The sequence below is a fragment of the Cynocephalus volans genome, chromosome X (genome assembly GCF_027409185.1).
Source record: "Cynocephalus volans isolate mCynVol1 chromosome X, mCynVol1.pri, whole genome shotgun sequence".
Lineage (NCBI taxonomy): Eukaryota > Metazoa > Chordata > Mammalia > Dermoptera > Cynocephalidae > Cynocephalus > Cynocephalus volans.
Genome location: NC_084478.1, coordinates 143,339,637 through 143,364,362, shown reverse-complemented (window position 1 = coordinate 143,364,362; position 24,726 = coordinate 143,339,637). Strand labels below are relative to the sequence as shown.

The window sequence follows — 24,726 nt, the reverse complement described above, 5'->3', positions numbered from 1 at the left end:
GTACAGCTTGTAATCCACATGTAGAGGGTAATTTATTGTCAGGTGGTAATTGTTAATAATACAAGCTGTTTGAACATATTCAGAACATAGTTGAACACATCTCTTGTTTATCTTCCTTCATTTGCAAGTCTAATATTTACCCTTTTACCTATCCTATTTTCTCCTTTTACACTACATATTATAGTATTGCTTTTATTCTTTAAGAGAAAGAAGCTTAGTGTTTCAAGGAACAACTAGAACACAGGAGACTGAGATAGAAAATCATTTTAAGTAGCCAAGTCCAATTTAAAAATGGTGGTGGATTTTATCACACAACTTTATTAATGGACCTCATTCACACTGTATCACATTTCTCTCCCTAATGCATTTGTATAAAAGCCCTTGCCTCTTCCTTAACCCCCCTGGCGGATGTTAACTCATTCCTGGGCATTTGTTGCCATAGTTGCAGCCACCCCTCAGCTGGAGCCCCATGCTAGCCCCTGCAGAGGCCATGCAGGGCTGGCCTGCTTGTTCCAGGCGTCAGCTGTCAGGCGGAGGGCAAGAGCCTTACAACCTCAGAGGTCAAACAGCTGGTCTTGTGTGCTTAAGCCCTCTTTTTTTTTTTTTTTTTTTTTTTTTTCTTAGCAGCAGATGGGCATGTGGCTGTCTAACCTCAAGGCTGGGAAACGTGTGGGAACATTGCCAGCACTCTTCCTCCCTCACCCCCTCCTGGTCACCCAACCAGGTAGCTTAACTCCATATTCAAAGAGATGAACGATATTTCCCCTCTGTTGTTTGAATCTCTTCCTTCAATACCTGAGGCAGCTGTGAGGAGTTGTGCACAACTTGCATCTGTTTGCTGAAATAATTGCCAACGGTTTCATGGAGCATCTCTTGTGTGTGTTTTTGCCCATTTACAGATTTGATTTTATTGTTTGCAGAACAGAAACGTGGCTTTCCACTACTTACTGTCATTCTTGTAGATCTTCAAGGAGAGACCCTTTTAAAAACCAAATGGAAATGACATGCAAATGTTTATATTAATATCATACAGGCAAAAGCCAGGACCTTCAGAAAGTTCCTCAGGTACAAACCGATCAGGTTATAAGCACATCCTGCATATATTTCCATTTCAGTTACCAGCCAGCACCATCCTATGAGAAATTATTAGAAAGAGAAAATGTTACATGCCTGTAATGTATGATTGCTTTCTGCCTGGGCTCCAACACAAACATAGACCAGAGCAAACACAACTCCCACATACGCAGATTGGGCAGGTACATTGGGATTTCAGGAAGATGTTTGAAGGTGGAAAGTTTCCACATAGAACAATAGTACAACATTGAAAAAGAAATTTTAATTTTGTCTGTACTGTACTGGCTTTGCCAAGCAACTGGCAAGGATAAATCTGAGGATTAGCTCTAAACTTAGAAAATTCATACCCATTTAGTCCTTTACCTTGACATTAATAGAACTTTTATAACATCAACAGCAGCAGCAGAACAGCAGCATCAACAACTAACATTTATATAGGATTATACAGCTTTCAAAACAAATTTACAATTAATATCTCTTGTTTAACCATCTCACCAGCTGTATAAGATCAGTATTATTGTTGTCTACATTTTTTTGATGAGGGAACCCAGACTCAGAGACATTAAGTGACTTGCCCAAGGTTACACAGCCAGTAAATAGCACAGTCTTCTGATTCCAAATCCCTAAAGTACCCATGCTAGGCAATACTTATAGCCCTGTCATCCTGCTTCCTAGCCCACTGCCACCTCCATATCCCCAAACCACCTCTGAACCTCCAGGTAAATAAATTAAGGCCCATGCAGAGATTCCCTTGAAAAACAAAAGGAAAGTAGCCATGTTACAGAAGAATTACTGTCTTTACATATGGGATTCACTGTTAGATATATTTGGCACTCATGTTTGTTCATAGATTAACTACTCTACTATCTTGGGAGGTGGGATGTAAGAGTGTGAGGAAGAACAGCACAGAAAGCTCTTGGCAACTAAAGAATCCTTTTGAAATTAAGATAAAACATTTCTAAAGAGACAGCATCAGCATATGTAGTAGAACTCTAAAGATAAGCAAGAAATAATTAGCATGAAATCCAAAATAGTGTTTATCTTTGAGGAAAGATGGAAGGGACTAGGGAAGAGCATGTGGTGGACTTTAAAGGCATCGGTTATACAGTAGTCCCCCCTTATCCACAGTTCCGCTTTCTGTGGTTTCAGTTACCGGCGGTCAACCACAGTGTGAAAATATTAAATGGAAAATTCCAGAAATAAACAATTCATAAGTTTTAAATTGCATGCCATTCTGAGTAGTGTGATGAAATCTCACGCTGTCCCACCTGGGACATGAATCATCCCTTTTTCCAGCATATCACACTGTAGATGCTCTGTGCCCATTATTCTCTTAGTAGCCATCTCAGTATCAGATCAACTGTCACAGTATTGCAGTGCTTGTGTTCAAGTGACACTTATTTTACTTTATAATTACCTCAAAGCACAAGAGTAATGATGCTGGCATATTGTTGTAATTGTTCTATTTTATTCTTAGTCGCTATCGTTAATCCCTTACTGTGCCTAACTTATAAATTAAACTTTATCAGAGGTATGTATGTGTAAGAAAGAACAGTATACATAGGGTTTCGTACTATCCATGGTTTCAGGCATCTACTGGGGGTCTTAGAACATATCCCCTGCAGATAAGGGAGGACTACTGTATCCTTTTTCTTAAACTGTATGCTGGGTATACAATTTTCATTGCATCATTGTTTTTTATACTTTACACTTGTCTCATAAATTCCCTTCATACCTACTCAATATTTAAAAGATTTCAAAAAGACAGTGTGAGTCAGTGGAAAAATAGGATTTGGTATACAGAAATTAGCTTTACATTTTTAAGGAAGATAGCCTCTCCTGAAAACTAGATGTACCTTGATAAACACCTTAGCCAGTTTTCTCTGACAGTGTCTCCCAGTGAGAGAACAGTTTGTTTCTCAAGTGTTGGTGATTTGTGAGGAAGGCATGCTTTCCCGGAATTTTCTCAAATTCTGTGAGTATTTCAGCTGCCTTGCCTCTCAGTTCACCTCCTTTCTGACAGTGAGCTTTCTAGTGTCTGCAAGAGACAGAAACAGTGGCATGATCATTTGGGAATTTGAAGTTAAGTGCTTGAAGTGTAGCCATGGATTTATGGATTGTTATCCAGAGACTTATTATCTTTATGGCTTTCCTTGTTGTCGGACCTGACAGAGAATGCAATGAACGGTGGGCTTCTGTATTTATTTTCATCACTAGTTGGTTTCTCTCTGGCCAATCTAGATACACTGTAAGCACAGGCTGTCAGGAATTACAGCTTTTCTTCCATGTGGAAATAAGTGGATAAGCAAATACTCCTAGCCTGATTTTCTTTCCAATTCATTATTTACAGGGAATTCACCCTTTGTAATCATTTTCAAATCAAATTTGCTCTACCAATCTCTATAAAGTTTGCTCTGGAGATCATCACAAACCTAGATGCCTTTTATTTTTTTTAATAGCTTATGTCTCCTTCGTGTTAATGCTACCATGAATGGATTAAAGCTGATGTCACTAGTGGCCTGGAGATTCACTCAGGAAGAAAATTTAAGTTACAGTAGAAATGGATAAAAGAAAGGAAAGACAATAACTCACATGAGTTTGTTATTTGGACTACTATTGCTATATTAAAATATTCAAAAGAGCTATTGAATTAAATGGGTAAAAATATGTCATATATAAGATAGATTACAAGAAAGGTGCTATTATTAATACTGTCCCAGAGTCACAAACTGCCAACCAAACTGACTTGCGTATGGATTGTTCCTGGAGTGGGCTGATACAGTGGGTGTCCTCTGACCAGCTGTCATGGAAATCACAGACATGGCCATAACCTCTTTGTCTTGTAGGAAATCTGGCCATGAAGAGCAAGTTCTTTTCCTGCCTACCCCATTCCTTCCCAACTTTGTCACAGATAATCAAGATGTGGCACTAAGTAATTCTGGCTTTCTTCCACCACAGATGGGGGGAACAGGAGAGCATGGATGCAAATGCCACCCTGTTTTTGGAGAAAAAAGCAAATGAGTTTTGGCAGCAGGTCTGGTGGGTTTGAGGTATATAAAGTGAAGGAGTACGATAACACTGGAAAATCTTTTGAGGATTTTATTAGCAATACCACTTTTAGAAAATACGTCAGTCAGATGAGAGGAATACAGATTAGTCCCGCTGTTCTTTATGGCAGTGTTCTTGGTAAAGAACTTGTTAAAGAGAAGCCATCTTGTTCTTTTTGTTGTATATACATTCCCCACTATTATTATTTGTTTATTTTAATTAAAACATAATTGATTATATGTATTTGTGGGGTCCATAGTTGAATATCAGTACCTGTGTACAATCTGTGATGACCAAATCAGGATAATTAGCATGTACATCATTACAAAACGTAGTCATTCTTTGTGTCAATTAACCAATTTCTCACTAACCCTCCCCACCCTACTATTATTAATTGCTGGTTCCTGTACTAGTACTTTCTAGGCACTGGAATAGACCATTTCCCATACATTTTCTCTTTTAGTCCCCACTACGACTCTATGAGATAGATACTGTAATTATCCTCATTTTTCAGATGTGGAAAATGAAGCACAGAGACATTAAGTCACTTCCCTAACATCACATACCTAATAAGTGGTGGGGCAGGACTAGAACTCAGATCTAATCCAAAGACTGTGATCTTAATCGCTGTAATAACCCATTTTTTTCTTCATTCAGGGTCATACAGCATTAAGGGTTGAGAAGTTATCATGCTTGGTCTAGTCAAATGTGTGCTGGTGGTTGATGGGAATATGTTATGGTTTTCAAAAAAAATCAGTCATTTTGAAATATGAAGGGTGGTAGAAGTAATGTAAAGTTCTGTATAGTAAGAGCTGTTGTATTCTGATTATTTGTCAAATCAGGGTAGAGTTTGAAAACTCCAGTTAGGCTGCCTATAGAGGTGAAGAAGCTAGAAAGGGGCCGGGGCTGCTGGCCCAACACAGAACCCTTAGTCACTACCTCCCGCGGCTGTATGTGTATATATAGCATCGCCCTTAATGTTTCAGGATGACCCTGCTGAGGCAGCTAGTTCTCAAGCCAAAGCTCCCATTATCAGTAGGATTTAACACATAGCTTGTTATAGTCGCCATGGCCTGGGTTCTACCTCCCTGACTTAGACCACGGCCTTGTAGGTAGTGACTTGCAGATCCTCTCAGAATCCAAGCAACTGGAGAATACAAAATGACTACCGTTGTTCAGCATTCTACTACTTTTAGGAGGGAGAACTGATGTGGGAAGTATTCTCCACTCACGCCCATCCACCCAAACAAGAACAACTTCTATTCTAGGTTATAGACTTAGCACAAATACAGCCTTATCCTATGCCTTTTAGGATATCCATAGTGCCATAATTGGCTTATCTTTCAAAACTCAGTTTAAAGTTACCTCCTCCTGATTCACGTCATTTCCTCTATGCTCCCCTCCCTCCTCCACCACTTCTAGTCCTAGCAGAATAACTGCCTCCCCCTTCTGTTTAGCTATTAGCAAACTATACAGTATTTTTTGTTTTCATATCTTCCTCTCTCACTAGTCTTTGAGCCCTTTGAAGGGCAGGGAAACATGCATTTTTCACTTTGGTACCACCACACAGAACATGGATTTAACAAGTTTGTGAAATTGATATTCAGAATGTATCCTGAGGCCCTGCAATAACTTCACTCAAAGATTCAGGTCCAGCTAGCACATACTGACCACCTGTGTTGTTTTCACCACATCCTGTGAAAGGGGTAGTATCATTCTGGAAACTGAAGCTTTGTGTTTCTCAAATTTGTAGTGGGCATAAGAGTTACCTAGAGTACTTGTTCAGCAGGCAGATTCTGCAGTGTCACCCAGATGAAAACCTCAGCAGTGGACCCTGGAAATGGGTCTATTTAGCAACACCCCAGGTGATTCTGATGCACATGTTTGGGATGCACTTTGATAAGTGATTGCTACACAGTGAGTAACTAGCCCTCCTAATTCCAGATCTAGTTCATACTATATTTATCTTTGTTGTACTGTACCTCCTATGACAAAGAAGTAGACTGAAACATGTTGGAAAATTTTTCAGCAACAAGGGCTAAAGCAAAATGGCTTGTGGATTAACCCCAGGACTGTTTGTTTATTTTTTCCTCCAAGAAATCTTGCCAGACTTCCAACAGCATAGCAGCGGGGTTGCCAGGTTACCTCTTACACAGCTTACCTCAGGAAAGCGTAGACCACAGAACTTTGGGAACTTACAGAGTTTATGTTTCTATTTTTTCTTTCTCCATTCCCCCATTAGCAGCCATGCCATTAACTTGAAGAGCATGCTCAGTACCTGAAGTAAAATTAGTTGATTCATTAAATATTAAGATTTCTAGTTGAAAACCAGTAGCTACAACATCTGGGGGCCCAACAGTGATATTAATGTGTCTATTTCAAAACCAGTAATAGAAATGTGTGGCTTAACAGGCAGTTAGCACAGATGTTAAAGGAGCTAGACTACATAGCATTTTTGAAGCTCATTTATGCTTTTTGGTATTCTTTACCTAGATGTTAGGTGAGGAAATACGGGATAAGTGTGATGATGCAATCCTAAAGACTGGAGGGCCACAGTCAACCATTCACCCTAGTCCAAGGTAACATTAGTTTGCTGGTATCTCAGAAGTCCGAATTATGGTCTATAATCCCCAAAAAGCCCAACAGAGCCTTTCTAGTGGAGCCAGCTAGCCACTGCTCTTACTGGTTGTGGAAGCACCCCCAGGTTCCCACAGTGGAGCCCAGTGGGGTTCCAACTCCTGGATCCAACCTCAACCTGTCCTCTTGGCTCACATTCACCTAATAACCTTAAAGTGACAGGACTATCCCTGAGATTTTTCAGCCCATGGCAGCCCATCCTGACATAACAAAGGAGGCCCCTGGCTCCAGTTCAAAGATGTGTGAGAAGAGACCCCACAGGGCAGCTAAATGGTTTCTTCCTTAACCAGAAAAAAGGAAGGGAAAGATAAAGGAAGTGTGGTTAAAATCATGATCAAGCACTTGCTCTGTGTCAGATTATTGGGCTCAGCATTGTTAGTGTTAGCATATAGCTTAGTGTTATAAGTGTGGGTTCTGGAGCCATACTTCCTGGATTTGAATTCCCTCTCTAGCGTTAACTGTATCTGTGACCTTGGGCAACTTCCTAACTTTTTTGCATTTCATTTTTCTTATCTGTAAGTGGGTATAATGACAAATATTACCTATCTCATAGAGTTGTTGTGAGCATTAGATTATATAATACATGTAAAGCTTTAAAACAGTATTTGGCACATAATAAGCATCTAGTCAGTATTAGGAATCAATATCATTATCTCAGTACATAAAAGATAGATATTATCCCCAGCTACAGGTGAATAAACAGGTTAAAAAGTTTGTGGAACTTACCTAACGACACACAGCTACTAAGTAGTAAAGCCAAGATTTGATTTTAGATCTGTCTGGCTCCAAGATCTGTATTCCTTCCACTATATCTTCATAAATGCCTTCATAATGTAGGGTATGTGCTGTGAGTTCGTTGGAGAGGTGCATGCCAAAAACTGTGGTATTCTTCTTTCTCACTACACCACCACTCTACCCCCACTACAATTGTCATCTGGAGGGCTGGCTTGGCTCCTTCGCTTGGCTCCTTAGCTTCTTATAGATCTAATTAAAAACCTTAAACATTTTATAACTACTCCAATATGGAGGTGTCTGTCTCCAGGATCCTCCAGTTTATAGAGTAGAACAATGAATCTTCTAGGATGGGGTTTAGTTTGTGAAAGAACCCTCTACCCTGAGGTTCTCATCTGCATACCTTGAGGATCAAGCTACTATCTCTCACCCCGCCACACTCACAACCCAGGGGAGAGTGATTATCTACTGTATAGGCTAACATAAAGACCCTTGCCCTGTCTTGCCTTGCCTTCTCAAGGAAGACTATGTTGTGACATCCTGATTTCCTTGAGTAGCTCTTTGATCTGTCCTTGGTAAAATTCATGAGGAGATAAAGCCCTTGCTTGTCTTAACAGCATCATCTCTCTCAAGCAGTCTGGGAGCCTTGTCTTACAAAAGCCCCTGTCCGTTTTCTTACCTGCATAACCATAGTGCAAACTGTGGCATCATTGCTGGTGACATCTGCAATACAAGAGAGAGTGGCATGTGCCTGGGGCTTTAGTGCATTGTTCACAAACAATGATGAATTGTTAATTCTCAATGAAAATGAAGAGGGGTTCAAAATAACACCTGCAGTGCACAGCATTTTGCTTCATGAGCAATAAATACCAAGTGGAAGATAAAACCTTGAGGCTTAATGCAGACCCAAAACATGATTTTAATAGATCTGCAACATAACCAGTGCCACTTTAGACAAGCCCAAGTACAAAATGGCACCGCCCACCTCCTCCCCTCCCCTCCCCCCTTCCCTTTACAAGAAGCCTCCTGACTTAGAAACAAGTTTCCGGCTTCTGCATCGGTGCAGTTCACCACCCAGTTACTTCAACCTAATGGTCCCTCCCCCCGTACATTTCGCGCCCAAAAGCTAATATAAACTCTCGCAAACCCATTGTTGGGGCTGCCCACCATTTTCAGGGCAGCCATGGGCCCTGTGCCACTCTGAGCACAGCCCAGCAAATTTATTTCCTTAATAAAGCTTGAACGGTACCCAGCATCTCGGCTCACTTTCTTACAGATTTATTCTGCTGTTTTCTTTCCCTTCACCAGAGAACAGAAAGCACAGTGTTATTCAGTGCTAGGACACCCAACCCTGCCCTTGTGCCATAATCTTTCACAACAAATACTTCTTGAGTGCCTTCTGTATGCAAGGTCCTATGTAATATGCCAGAGATGGGGTTTCTTATGTGTTCTGTGTAAGCATTTTCTAAACTTCCTCTCTCTTTCTTTTGTCATGGTGTTCCTAGTGCTATTTCCAAGACCCCTCTCTAGATAATTTTTATTTATTTATTTATTTATTTTTCTTTTTTTCGTACTGGCAGGTGCAGGGAGGAAACCCTGGACCTCGGTGTTACCAGTACCATGCTTTAACCAACATAGCTAACCAGCCAGCCCCTTTGGACCACTCTCTAAACAGCATCCCATCAGCCTTCCATGCTACCTTGACTTTCCACCACAGGGATCATTTCCTTGGTATGAAGCATAGAAGTAATGGTGCTAAAATGTTAATAGATTCGTGTGTGTGTGTGTGTGTGTGTGTGTGTGTGTGTGTGTGTGTGTGTGTGTGTGTGTGTGTGTGTGTGTGTGTGTGTTGGGGATGGGTGATCAGATTAGTTTTAGCAGCACAGTAGCATAAGAGTGTGAGGCATAAACTATGGAAGTTGGTATTGGCTGTACATGTGGTAGATGGGAAGGGGTTGTGAAGAAGCTGGGGGTATGATGCGCTCTCCAGTAAGAACACATAAAAAATGCTGCAAGACAGCAGGGTTTCTCAACTTTGACACTAATGCCCTTGTGGGCCAGATAATTGTTGTCAAGGCTGTCCTGTACACTGTAAGATGTTTAGCAGCATTTCTGGCCTCTATCCACTAGATGTCAGTAGCAACTTCCTGCCCCCAGGTGTGACAACCAAAAATGTCTCCAGATATTGCCAAATGTTCCCTGGAGGTCAGATTTAGCCCCAGTTAAGAACCACTTCAATGGAGGACATGGAGAGCACCCATCTGTATAATGATGAGCTCTATAGCCCTCCCAGCTCAAATGTTCTCTAACTTTATGACTCTCCTAGCATAGTGGGTAAGAGCATGAATGGTAGAACCAGACAGCATGCCTGGGTTTGAATTCTGGATCCACTTCAAGCTAGCTGTATGACCATGGATAGCTCTCTTAACTTCTCTGTTCCTGTTACCTCATCAGTAAAATGAGGATGATGAGAGAACCTACTTCATAGAGTTATTGTGAGTTTTATATTAATGTACATAAAGTGTCTAGAATAGTTCCTGGTGCATACTGAGCACTATATAAATGTTAATTCTTATTAAAATTATTATCATTAACACTATTATTCGCCATTTATCTAAGTCCTGGTATGTTCCAGAGGAGTGATATCTTACCCAGCTTTAGACCACTATTGTCCTTCTTCAGAAATGACTAGAGAGCTAAGTCCACAGTTCAGGACCACACAATGCAAAGAGATTTTATATGGCTGTGGGTCTATGAAATAAGCCATGTAGGTAAGCCCCACTTTGTATAATTGCTGAGTTTTTGCAGAGTTCTCTTATTTAAAAGCATACTTATTAGCACCTACATTGAGCTAGGCATGGTAGAAGGTATAAAAGTAAATGAGGTTTATGTCCCTTGCTCTCAAAGAACTAACAAATATGGCTGCTACATGCACATTTATTTTAGTAAATTTAATTAGCTTAAATTCTGATGTACATTTTATTTTTTTTATTTTATTTGGTTATTTATTTCTTTTGGTGGCTGGCTGAAACAGGGATTGAACCCTGGACCTTGGTGTTATTAGCATCACTCTCTAACCAAGTGAGCTAAATGGCCAGCCCTAATTACCTTAAATTCTGAAAGAAATTCCAGTCAGTCCTTTTTACATGTGAAGAATTCCTCTGTAATGAAAATTATCTTCCCATTTCCAGATTTATTTTTCTTGAAGTTTGTATTTCTGTAATTGTGATTTTCATATATTATCAGCCTGTAAGGATTATAATATGCAAAATTATCACTATTTTATCTTTCTCTCCTTCTCCATTTAGAATTTTTGCTTAACATTCATCCCTCAAAAGAAACCTCCCTAAAGAGATTTTATTTCAATACAACAACAGAGTAGCAGCCTGTTCTGAATAGCTTGACACCTGGTTCTACGAAGAAAGTCTGTGCAGGACTCTCTTATATACACTAATATATTTCCTCATTCATTTGTTTAAAATAACCATTGAACATGCATTCTATGTCAGACATGGTGTCTAAGCACTAGGGATAACAATGAAGAATAAGAGATTCCAGAGTCTAGGGGGAGAGACAGATAAAGAAAGAGGTGATAAAAATATAATGTAGTAAGGGCTATGATAGCAATGTGTTCAGTGAGCTAGGAGAACACAGAAAATAATGGACTCTTTGGAAGGAACTTTAGTGTGATGGGTAACCCAGAGATGCCTGGGTTCATATTCCTGCTCTACCACTTATTTGCTGTGTGATATTGAGCTGATTACTTAAACTCTCTGTGCCTTGGTTTTATTATTCATATAATATACAGACATACCTCATTTTATTGTACTTCACTATATTGTGCTTTGCAGATATTTCATTTTTCATAAATTGAAGGTTTGTGGCAACCCTCCATCAAACAAGTCTATTGGTGCCATTTTTTCAACGTCATGTGCTTACTTTGTGTCTTTGTGTCACATTTTGCTAATTCTCACAATATTTCAAACATTTTCATTATTATTATATCTGTTATGGTGCTCTGTAATCAGTGATCTTTGAGGTTACCATTGTAATTGTTCTGGGACACCATGAGCCACGCCCATATAAGATGGCAAACTTAATCAGTAAATGTTGCATGTGTTCTGACTGCTCCACCAACCAGCTGTTTCCCAATATCTCTCCTTCTCCTCAGGCCTGCCTCTTCCCTGAGACACAATAATATTGAAATTAGGCCTATTAATAACGCTACAATGGCCTCTAAGTGTTCAACTGAAAGGAAGAGTCACATGTCTCTCACTAAGTCAAAAGCTAGAAATGATGTAGCTTAGTGAGGAAGGCATGTCGATAGCCAACACAGGCCAAAAGCTAGGTCTCTTGCACCAAACAGATAGCCAAGTTGTAAATGCAAAGGAAAAGTTCTTGAAGGAAATGAAAAGTTCTACTCCAATGAACACATGAATGATAAGGAAGCAAAATGGCCTTATTGCTGCTATGGAGAAAAGTTTTAGTGGTCTGGATCAAACCAGCCGCAACATTCTCTTAAGCCAAAGCCAAATCCAGAGCAAGGCCCTAACTCTCTTTAACTCTGTTAAGGCTGAGAGGAGTGAGGAAGCTGCAGAACAAAAGTTTGAAGCTGGCAGAGGTTGGTTCATGAGGTTTAAGGAAAGAAGCCTTCTCCATAACATACAAGTGCAAGGTGAAGCAGCAAGTGCTGGTGCAGAAGCTGCAGCAAGTTACCCAGAAGATCTAGCTGAGATCATTAATGAGGGTGCCTACACTAAACAGCAGATTTTCACTATAGACAGAACAGTCTTATGTTGGAAGAAGATGCCATCTAGGACTTTCATAGCTAGAGAGGAAAAGTCAATGCCTGGCTTCAAATCTTCAAGGACAGGCTGACTCTCTTGTTAGGGCCTAATGCAGCCAATGACTCTTAAGTTGAAGCCAATGCTCATTTACCATTCCAAAAATCCTAGGGCCCTTTGAATTATGCTAAATCTACTCTACCTGTGCTCTATAAATGGAACAACAAAGCCTGGATGACAGCACATGTGTTTACAGCATTGTTTACTGATTATTTTAAACCAATTGTTGTGACCTACTGCTCAGGAAAAAAAAAAAAAGATTCTCTTCAAAATATTGCTACTCATTGACAGTGCACTTAGTCACCCAAGAGCTCCAATGGAGATGTACAAGGAGATTAATATTGTTTTCATGCCTGCTAACACAACATCCATTCTGCAGCCTGCAGATCAAGGAGTAATTTCAACTTTCCACTCTTATTGTTTAAGAAATACATTTTGTAAGGCTAAAGCTGCCAGGTAGTGATTCCTCTGGTGGATCTAGGCAAAGTAAATTGAAAACCTTCTGGAAAGGAATTGCTATTCTGGATGCCATTAAGAACATTCGTGATTCTTGGGAGGAGGTCAAAATATCAACATTAACAGGAGTTGGGAAGAAGTTGATTCCAACCTTTGGATGACTTTGATGGGTTCGAGACTTCAGTGGAGGAAGTAACTGCAGATGTGGTGGAAATAGCAAGAGAACTAGAATTATAAGTGGAGCCTGATGATGTGACTGATTGCTGCAATCTCATGATAAAACTTGAACGCACGAAGAGTTATTTCTTAGATGAGCAAAGAAAGTGATTTCTTGAGATGGAATCTACTTCTGGTGAAGATGCTGTGAACATTGATGAAATGACAGTAAAGCATTTAGAACATTACATAAACTTAGTTGATAAGGCAGCAACAGGGATTGAGAAGATGACTCCAATTTTGAAGGAGGTTGTACTGTGGGTAAAATGCTATCAAATAGCATCGCATGCTCCAGAGAAATCTTTTGTGAAAGGAAGAGTCAATCAACGTGGCAAACTTCATTGTTGTCTTATTTTAAGAAATTGCCACAGCCACTCCAACCTTCAACAACAGTGACCCTGATTTGTAGCAGCTATAAACATCGAAGCAAGACTCTCCCTAACAGAAAGATTATAACTCCTTGAAGGCTCAAATGATTGTTAGCTTTTTTAGCAATAACATACTTTTAATTAAGGTATGTACATTGTTTTGTAGACATAATGATATTGCACACTTAATAGACTATAGTATAGACAAAGACCATATGATTATCTCAATAGATGCTGAAAAAGCATTTGGCAAAATTCAACATCACTTCATGATAAAGACCCTCAACAAATTAGGTATAAAAGGAAAATATCTCAACACAATAAAAGCCATTTATGACAAGCCCACCGCCAGTATCATTCTGAATGGGGAAAAACTGAGGGCCTTTCCCTTAAGAACAGGAACAAAACAAGGATCACTCTCACCACTTCTATTTAACATGGTAGTGGAGGTATTAGCCAGAGCAATCAGGCAAGAGAAGGAAATAAAGGGAATCCAGATTGGAAAAGATGAAGTCAAACTTTCCCTATTTGCAGATGACATGATACTATATGTAGAAAAACCTAAAGACTCTATCAAAAAATTCCTAGAGCTGGTTAATAACTTCAGTAACGTTGCAAGATACAAAATAAATGCCCCCAAATCAGTTGCATTTATATACTTAGATAATGAACTAACAGAGAAATAAAGAAAGTAAACCCATTTGCAATTGTCACGAAAAAAATAAAATGCCTAAGGATCAATTTAACCAAGGAGGTGAAAGATCTCTACAGTGAGAACTACAAACCACTTCTGAAAGAAATTAAAGAAGACACAAAATTATGGAAAGATATTCCATACTCTTGGATTGGAAGAATTAACATTGTGAAAATGTCTATGCTACCAAAAGTGTTCTACAGATTCAATGCAATTCCCATCAAAATACCAATGACATTCTTCACAGAAATGGAAAAAACAATCTTACTCTTCATATTGAACAACAGAAGACCCCAAATAGCCAAAGCAATCCTGAGCAAAAAAAATAAAACTGGAGGCATAACACTACCTGACTTCAAATTATACTGCAAAGCTGTTGTAACCAAAACAGCATGGTGCTGGTATAAAAATAGGCATTCAGACCAGTGGAGTAGAATTGAGAACCCAGAAATCACCCCTCAGGCATACAGCCATCTGATATTGGACAAAGGCAACAAAAGCCTACACTGGGGAAAAGACTGCCTCTTCTACAAGTGGTGCTGGGAAAACTGGATATCCATATGCAGAAGAATGAAACTAGATATGCACCTCTCACCATACACTAAAATCAACTCAAAATGGATTAAAGACTTAAGTATAAGCCCTAAAACTGTAACATTACTAAGGGTAAATATAGGTGAAACACTTCAGCAACTAGGTCTGGGCACAGACTTTATGAACATAAAGCACGAAAGCACCAGCAGTAAAAGAAAAATTAAACACATGGTATTATACCAAACTAAAAAGCTTCTGCACAGCAAAGGAAACAATCAACAGAGTGAAATGACAACCTACAAAGTGGGAGAAAACTTTTGCTAACTATGCATCTGACAAGGGATTAATATCTGTAATGTACAAGGAACTCAAGCAATTATACAGTAAAAAAAACAAGTAATCCAATTTAAAAATGGGCAAAGGAGCTGAATAGACATTTCTCAAATGAAGACATTCAAATGGCCAACAGGTATATAAAAAAATGCTCAACGTCACTAGTCATCAGGGAAATCCAAATTAAAACTACATTGAGATACCATCTCACCCCAGTTAGACTGGCTATAATCAAAAAGAATGAGAATAACACGTGCTGGAAAGGTTGTGAAGAGAAGGGAACACTCCTACACTGTTGGTAGAACTGTAAATTTGTACAACCACTATGGAAAAGAGTATGGAGGTTTCTCAAACAACTACAGATCTTCCATATGATCCAGCAATCCCACTTCTGGGCATATATCCAGAGGAATGAAAATCATCGTGTCGAAGGGATACCTGCACTGCCATGTTCATCACAGCTCTGTTTACAATTGCCAAGATATGGAACCAACCTAAATGTCCATCAATGGATGATTAGATAAGGAAACTGTGGTATATATACACCATAGAATACTACTCTGCCGTAGAAAAGAATGAAACACTCCCATTTGCAACAACATGGATGAGCCTGGAGAAACTTATGTTGAGTGAAATAAGCAAAGCACAGAGGGATAAATACTGCATGTACTCACTCATATGTGGGAGCTAAGAGATAAAGAAGGAAGGGGGAAAAAAGACCACGGTAGTATGTTGGACTTGCAGAGGGAGAGAACATTCCTTGGGCTACAAAGTGGAGTGGGGGGGGAATGGGGAGGGATAGGGAGGTTGGGGATAATTGGGTGGGGGACACAGGGTATAAATGCAATGTGTGGTAATGGGTATGCTGCCAGTGTGAATCTGGCGCTCACATCATGGGCACGAGGGTTGACAATCAGCTCTGTATCTCATGAATATTCATAACCAATAAAAAAAATACTTAATTTAAAAAAGACAAAAAAGTGAACATAACTTTTATATGTTCTGGGAAACCAAAAATTTGTGTGACTTACTATATTGCGATATTCACTTTATTGTAGTGGTCTGGAACCAGATCCACAGAATCTCCAAGGTATGCCTGTAATCTAAGAATTCCTTTATACACTTGTGTCTCTTAGTAGACTTTCAGCCGCTCAAGGGTTGGGACCATTTTATCATCATCGTGATGACTATTGCCATGTTATTATTACCATTTACTGAGTGCTCAGTATGAGCCAGAAGCAATGCTAAATTCTTTACCAACACTATCTAATTTAATCTTCAGCAAACCTATAAGGTAGATACTATCATTTTCCTAACTTTGTATTTATTTATTTTATCTTATTTTACATTTTTTACATTCTAAGATGTTGTTGTGGAGCAGTTGGGGGGGTATGTTTAAGGCCCGTGGCACCCCCTCATCCGGTAGGTGAGCCCTGAGGGTTCTGGTGGAGGCTCAATCATCGCTGGGCTGGATGTGGATGTCAGGGGGCGTGGCTGCAGCCCACAACCCTCCCCCCATCTCAGCTTGGGAGCCAGGGGGGCTGCCAGTTCTTCTAGGTTTTATAGGTATTTTTGGTGGTGTTAGACCTTTACTAGTTAATATCAGAACTTTGTCTCTGATCTACGGATATTTTGTTTTTTCTTTCAGTTCTGTGTTGGATTATTCACTGGTCCCATCCCTTAAACTCTGCACTAGAACTAGTTTGTTGGCCTTTGGTTATTTCTGAAATGGGAGAACTTCCTAAGGGAATCAGCACTTGAGCACTATGGTTGAGCTAAATTGCTGCTTTACTGCTGATTCTCTGGGAAAGGATTTTTGTTCAGCTCAGGTTTTAGTTGTTGACCTTGTAGTCACTTCCAGGTCTTGTGAGGTCCAGTACACCTGGGTTGTGTGGAAACTCTTGTCTGGTCCTGAGTCTTTTCAGCAAACTGCACCCCCTGCAGTTCTATATTCCTGACCAGTCTCCTCTGAGTGGACAGCAGATCAGCTGTCCATGCTGTGCCCCGATGTTTCCCCAGTGAGCCCGTCACCCCCACTGCCCATACTCCAAACACTTCCCATTGGACAAGTCATGTGTCGGTCCCTTGTGATGACTCACTGGCCTCTGAGTGGCTCCTTTTTTCAGTTGTCTGTGGCCCCTCACTCCTATGTGGGTCCACGCAAATGCTGTTAGTGGTCTGGCTGGCCTGACCCTATTCTCCCCTGCAGCCTCCAAGCAACTTCATACAAAGGGCACAGCTGCGGTTTTTGCCAGCTCTTGCTCTGTGTGCTCACCCGGGCTAGCCTTGAAGTGGCTGGGACTCAAAACGGTGGGAGCAGTCCTCTTTCTCATCGTGGCTTCTCCTGCCTTCATGAACTCCGTAGGTCTCACCTCCTCTTCCCCTGAGATCTAGTGGCCCCAGCTTGGCTGTCACTGCTTTGTAATAGTTGTAAATTGGTCGATTGTGGGAGAGGATGATGCTTGGGACCATCTGTTCCACCATCTTGACCACAAGTCCCATCTCATTTTCCTAATTTTGTAGCTTGCCATTTTTCTCATCAAACACAGTTCTTTACTCATAATACCTATTGCAACATGTAATTATTTTATAAGTATTTATTTGTATTTTAATATCTGTTTCCTGCTCTAGATTTTATGCTCCATAAGTCCAAGTATGAGGTCTGTTTGATTCTCCAGAATGTCCTCAACATCTAGAATAGTGCCAGACACATAGAAAATTTTCAATGAATGTACAGTAAATATGAAAGGAAGGCTGGAAAGTAAGCAGCCAAGAAGAGAAAAGAAAATGAACATATCACAGTTACTACATAGTAGAGCTAGACTGTGATCTAGAGCCATTGACTCCCAAACCAGTGCTTTCGATGAGTGGGCAGGATTGCTTCCTACTCTTAACAGGCTTTCAATAGATGTTTGTTGAGAAAATCCTCTCCTCAACTTTGCACAATACTGTGTAACAAAATTATAGCAAGCACAGTGTTAATTCTTCTGATCCAAGAGCATGGGATATCTTTGCATCTTCTTGTGTCCACTTTAATTTCTCTCAAGAGTGCTTTGTAGTTCTCTTCATAGAGATTATTCACATCCTTAGTTAACTTTATTGCTAAATATTTTTTGGGGGGTGTCTATATGGGCTGCCTTTCTTGATTTCTTTTTCTGCATGTTCACTGTTGGAGTATAGAAACGCTACTGATTTTCCTGTGTTGATTTTGTATCCTGCAACTTTCCTGAAATCATTTATCAACTCTAAGAGTTTTTTTGTAGAGATTTTAGGCTATTCAGTATATAGGATCATATCATCCACAAACAGGGAGAGTTTGACTTCATCTTTTCCAATCTGGATGCCCTTTATTTCCTTCTCTTCTCTGATTGCTCTGGCTAGTACTTCCAACACTATGTTGAATCGGAATGGCAAGAGTGGGCAGCCTTGTCTAGTTCCTGTTCTTAAGGGAAAAACTTTCAGCTTTAACCCATTCAGGATGATATTGGCAGTAGTCTTATCATATATGGCTTTAATTGTATTGAGATACTTTCCATCTATACCTAACTTGGAGAGAGTCTTTATCATGAACGAGTGTTTAATTTTGTCAAATGCTTTTTCAGTGTCTATAGAGATGATCATATGGTTTTTGTCTTTGATTTTATTGAAGTGGTATATCACATTTATAGATTTGCCTACGTTGAACCAACCTTGCATCCCTGGGATGAATCCCACTTGATCATGGTGTATAATTTTGTGTATGTGTTGCCATATTCTGTTAGCTAGTATTTTACTGAGGATTTTTGCATCTATAATCATCAAGGATATTGGCCTGTAGTTTGGGGGTTTTTTTTGGGGGGGGGTTGTATCTTTGTCTGGTTTTGGTATCAGGGTAATGTTTGCTTCATAAAATGAGTTTGGGAGAATGGCCTCTGTTTTAATATTTTGGAATAGTTTGTAGAGAATTGGTATCAATTCTTCTTTGAAGGTTTGGTAGAACTCTGCAGTGAGCCCAGGCTTTAGTTTATTGGGAGACTTCTGATAACAGCTTCAATCTCTTTTATTGTTATTGGTCTGTGCAGATTTTCTATATCTTCTTGGCTCAGTTTCAGTAGTTTGTATGTGTCCAGAAATTTATCCATTTCCTCCAGATTTTCAAATTTGTTGGCTTATAGTTGTTTATAGTAATCTCTAATGATTCCTTGTATTTCTGAGATATCATTTCTTAAATCACCTTTTTCATTTCCAATTTTTGTTATTTGGGTCTTCTCTCTTCTTAGTTAGCCTTACTAAAGGTTTGTTGCTTTTATTTATCTTTTCAAAACATCAACTTTTTCTTTCATTGATCTTTTGTATTATTTTTCAGGTTTCTATTTCACTTAGTTCTATCTGATCTTAATTATTTCTTTCCATCTACTAACATTGTGAAAATGTCCATATTACCCAAATGATCTACAGATTCAATGCAATCCCCATCAAAATTCCAATGACATTTTTCTCAGAAATGGAAAAACTATCCAGATATTTATATGGAATAACAAAAGACCACAAATAGCCAAAGCAATCCTGAGCAAAATAAAATAAAGCTGGAGGCATAACACTACCTGACTTTAAGCTATACTACAAAGCTATAATAACCAAAACAGTATGGTACTGGCATAAAAACAGACACACTGATCAATGGAATAGAATAGAGAACCCCAAAATCAACCCATACACCTACACCCATCTTATCTTTGATAAAGGCACCAAGTCTACACACTGCGGAAGAGACCGCCTCTTCAGCAAATGGTGCTGGGAAAACTGGATATTCATATGTAGGAGAATGAAACTAGACCTGTACCTCTCATCATATACCAAAATCAACTCAAAATGGGTTAAAGAATTAAATATACATCCTGATACAATAAAATTACTTAAAGAAAACATAGGGGAAACACTCCAGGAAGTAGGAGTGGGTACAGACTTCATGAATATGACCCCAAAAGTACAGGCAACCAAAGGAAAAATAAACAAATTAGATTATATGAAACTAAAAAGCTTCTGCACAGCAAAAGAAACAATCAACAGAGTGAAAAGATAACCAACAGAGTGGGAGAAAATATTTGCAAAATATACATCTGACAAAGGATTAATATCCAGCATATACAAGGAACTCAAACAACTTTACAGCAAAAAAAAAAAAAAAAAAAAAAAAAAAAAAATCCCAATTAAAAAATGGGCAAAGGAGCTGAATAGGCATTTCTCTAAGGAAGATATACAAATGGCCAACAGACACATGTAAAAATGCTTAACATCACTCAGCATTCAGGAAATGCAGATCAAAACCACTTTGAGATACCATCTCACTCCGGTTAGGATGGCTAATATCCAAAAAACTGAGAATGATAAATGCTGGCAAGGTTGCAGAGAAAAAGGAACCCTCATACACTGTGGTGGGACTGCAAAATGGTACAGCCTTTATGGAAAATGGTATGGAGGTTCCTCAAACAATTACAGATAGATTTACCATAAGACCCAGCTATTCCACTGCTGGGAATATACCCAGATGAATGGAAATTATCATGCCGAAGGGATACCTATACTCCCATGTTTATTGCAGCACTTTTTACAATAGCCACGAGTTGGAACCAGCCCAAATTTCCATCATGAGATGAGTGCATATGGAAACCACAGTATATCTACACAATGGAATACTATGCTATAAAAAAGACAACATGGATGGACTTAGAGAAAATTATATTAAGTGGAACAAGTCAGGCACAGAAAGAGAAATACCACATGTTCTCACTTATTTGTGGGAGCCAAAAATAAATAAATAAATATACAAACAGGTGGTAGGGTCTGAGAAGACGACACAACGATCACAACTTGAACTTGTTAAGACATTCCTTGAACTTGTTAAGACAAGTGAACAGATATCATGTAGTTAGGGGTGTAGGGGACGGGGGGAAGAGGAGTGGGTAAAGGGCCACGAAAATCAACTACAATGTATATTGAGAAGTTAAAATAAAAAAAAAATTACAGCAAGCATAAAAACCCATGGATATAAACCTGGACATAAGAAAGAATTGCAGGAAAGTAAATTGTCAGAGAAAGAGAGTTTTTGTTTTAATAAAATAATATGGTTGGGGAGATGGCACCAACATACTGTCTTTGTTTCAAAGGAAATAAAGGAAACATTTGAAATCATTACCTCCACTACAAGAAAGCTATATCACAGAATAGGTGTGTGTGTGTGTGTGTGTGTGTGTGTGTGTGTGTGTGTGTGTGTGTGTGTGTGTGTGTGTGTGTGTAGTCTTCAATAGCAAATAACTTTGACAGTAATTGATGAGTTAATCAGTGATGCATAAACAATACAAAAATAAACAGATGGCAGTGATTTGATAGTTATGAAGTGATACCAACTGAAAGTAGATGATCACTTCCAAATCTCTTATTCTTTTGTTGCTAATGAACTCTTATTCCAAAGTGCCATATCTTGAATCAAATTACTTAGAAGGCTGTTATTCACAATGATTCTACAACTTTTGACCTCTTAAGGAGTTGTCACACAGCAGAATAGGAGAACGAGCATGCCAGGACATGTTCTTGAGACTTGGGAAAGGCATTTTGAACACCATTTGACAACTACCAGCACTTGACCACAGCCAGTGATTGTAGGATTCATGGGAAAATGAGCAATCTTTTCCTTTAGTGACGTGGGAATATGTTCATAAAACACTTAGAGAAATTGCTAGATGTCCCTTTCTAGTCTGGAAAGTGAATCAGGCCAGGACTTAACTTTTCCACCATTAAGCAATGATTCTAAACAGATGTTTAGCACAGCATGTTTTGTTAGTTGTGGGCTTAAATCCAGATTGCTGCCAAACAGAGATGGCATTTCATCTGGGATTTGTCTTTGAAAGTAAAATTTTACAGTCTTGTTTATATATAATTGTACCTTTATGGGAAAAAGATTATAGCTGATGAGATCAAACTGAATTATTAGTTGGGTGTATCTATACCTGGTCATAACTCTAAGCAAATTCCTACATGTATTCTGTTTTCCTAGAGAGAGAATTGGCTTACAATAATACCATCTCTTTTAAGAAACCAATGAGTGTCATAACATAGATTGCTTATTGTGCCCCAAATCAATGTAAGTTGATTTTCTTTATTCATTCAAATATTCCTTGAATACCTACTTTATACCAGACACTGAAGTAAGAAATGGGGAAACAAAGATGCCTCAAATCCAGTCCCTGACCTAAAGCAGTATGCAGGCTGGCAGAAGAGAGACATATACTCAATAGCTATAACTTAAGGCAGTCAGTGTTAAATGCTCAGTTGTTCTTGCTTACTGGAATGCTCTTCTACCCCAATCCTCCATTTGCTACCTGAAAGAAAATCCTTTCCCTCCTTAAAGACTCATTTCAAACGATTGTTTCCCAGTAAAGGCTTCCCTGGCATTCCTCATCTTCTCAACCCCCACCCCCAAACACATACACTCAAACCCATTCCAGCAGCTTTAATTACTCCCCTGTGTTCCCATAACACTTTACTCATAGTTTTATTACAGTACTTATTACAATAATTTATATTTGGTTGTTTATATGACTGTGCCTCTCACTATTTTGTGAGTCCTTCCAAAGCAATAAATGAGTTTTTGTTTATCTCTGTAGTCACTAGCACAGAACCTGGCATATGGTAAGACTCAGAAAAGTTTGGTTTGGGGGGAGACAGTGTGAGAATTAAGCAAACTTGAAAATTCTAGATAAAATGTTATGAGAACACAGGAAGGAGTAATTCTAGTGAGGTGGCTTCATAGACAAGATAGCATTTGACATGACCCTTGGAAAATGAGTAGGATTTGACAGGAGGAGATGGGTGTCAGGAGAGGAGAGGGAGATGAGAAGGGCATTTAAGGCAGAACTTCTCAAGGATTTAAAAACTGCATTCATTGTGGTAAAATAATGCTGTTAATTACACATGATCCTTATCTGTTCATGTCAACAAGCCTAGCAAGAACTCTTACTTGTTAACATTTGAACAGGTACTTTGAATTAATATACATTTTTAAAATACTGTGCTGTCCTTTTAAAAAAAAAAAACTGATAATTTAAATCATCCTCTCTTCCTCCACCCCCCACCCCTACCCCAAATTAGTCCAAAGTTTGCCTAGGTTCGTACATTATTTGATCTCAGAATCCTTTGTTGAGAAGAGTTTCTGGTTTTCTTATATTTCTCAGGACAGCAGAGCCAATGAGTAACCAGACTGTTACAAGAAATTATATTTTGCATTGGGACCCAGTCTTTCTAAGCCTACGTGTTTCCTCTTGGAGTCATTCTTCAGCCACCAGGGAAAATCAGGGTGTGGACTCAGTAACCTCTAAAGTTCCCTTCCAGCTGTAACATTCCCTAAAGACTTGTCTCCCCTCACTGGGGATTGGGAGTCTAGGTGGATCTAATTATCACTGCATAATTTCCTGCCCCAAAGGACATTTGATGCCCCATGTTTGTTTCCTTGATAATATTTACAGGGAGTCTATTTCTATCCTTCAGATATGCCTTCAAGAGAAAGCACTGAAAACTGGGTTATAAGGACTAGAATTCCTACAGATGGAGAAATCACCAATTCTGAAATGTGACTTCTGACTGCAGTAATGAATGCCTAGGGCAATCAATCTCTGTGTGTGTGTAGGTGGGGGCGGGGGGTTATGAGGGAAGAGGCAAAGACAGCACAGAAGAGTGATAAAAACTAATATTTCAGAAATAATATTTTTGGATATTTCTATTTGCTCGTTCTGACCAATCAGTGACCAGAATGGCACATGTATAAATAACTCAGCCAAGGATCCTCGCTGATGTAGCCCTGGATTTGAGCAAGCTACTATTAGAACAGAATTGTGTTCGGGGGTATAATTAGTAGAAGTACATACCAGAAGGTAGGAGAAAAGCCAAAATAAAAGTCTTTTTGTGCTCAGATGACTTACGACTATGTCTCTCCCAACTGTGCAGTATGAACATGCACATGCATATATAACCAATTTCAGTGTCTGCTTATGTCATCCCTGCTCCTGGGATGTCTTCCCCTCTTTTCTTTACCTATCTAATAACTACCCATCACTGAAGACATGTTGTATAGAAATCTGGCCCATTCTTTCAAATCCTATCTTCTCTAAGAAGTATTTCCTACCTGCTCAGACCACAGTATCTCTTTATTTCTTAAACTTCACTAACATTTCTGATACAAACCATTCAAATCTTTCGTTGTTTCCTGACCATTTAATTGGAGATAGTAAAGCATAGTGGCTAAAAAGGCATATGTTCTGTATGACTTGGGCAATATATGTGACATTTCAAAACTTCTCATCTATTAAATAGAGATATAAACAGTGCCTACCTCATAGGGTTGTTACGAAAGTGAGATGAGAATAATGTATGTCAAGTGCTTTACCTGGCATATGGTAAGTGTTCAATAATTAGCGGTAGTGGTGAATGGAGGTGGTGATAGTAGTAATAATAATCATCATCATCACCATCATCCTCAATCTCTTTAACTAGATTGTACAACTTTTTGAGAGCAGGGGCTGTGTCCTCTGTTTACTCCTTCTCTGGTATTCCCGTAACCCCCAAAACACTCAGTTGGCTAATTTGATGTCTGCTGATTGTATGTCCAGCTTTATTCAGTAGTACTGCCTCAAAGATACAAAATTGCATCAGTAGTATAATTTTCATATTTTATTGCCAACTATGGAAGCCTTGGGATGTTTTTTCTTGGTTTGCATGCATGAGTAGTTTGGATGGAAACTGCTGAAGTAATCATATG

At 39.1% G+C, this 24,726-nt stretch overlaps 1 protein-coding gene across 2 annotated transcripts in view; it reads left to right on the top strand.

The window, feature by feature from the left end:
* The window catches only part of ENOX2 (ecto-NOX disulfide-thiol exchanger 2), a 321,651-nt gene that overhangs the window by 205,892 nt on the left and 91,033 nt on the right, over nt 1-24,726 (top strand). The window lies entirely within an intron of this gene.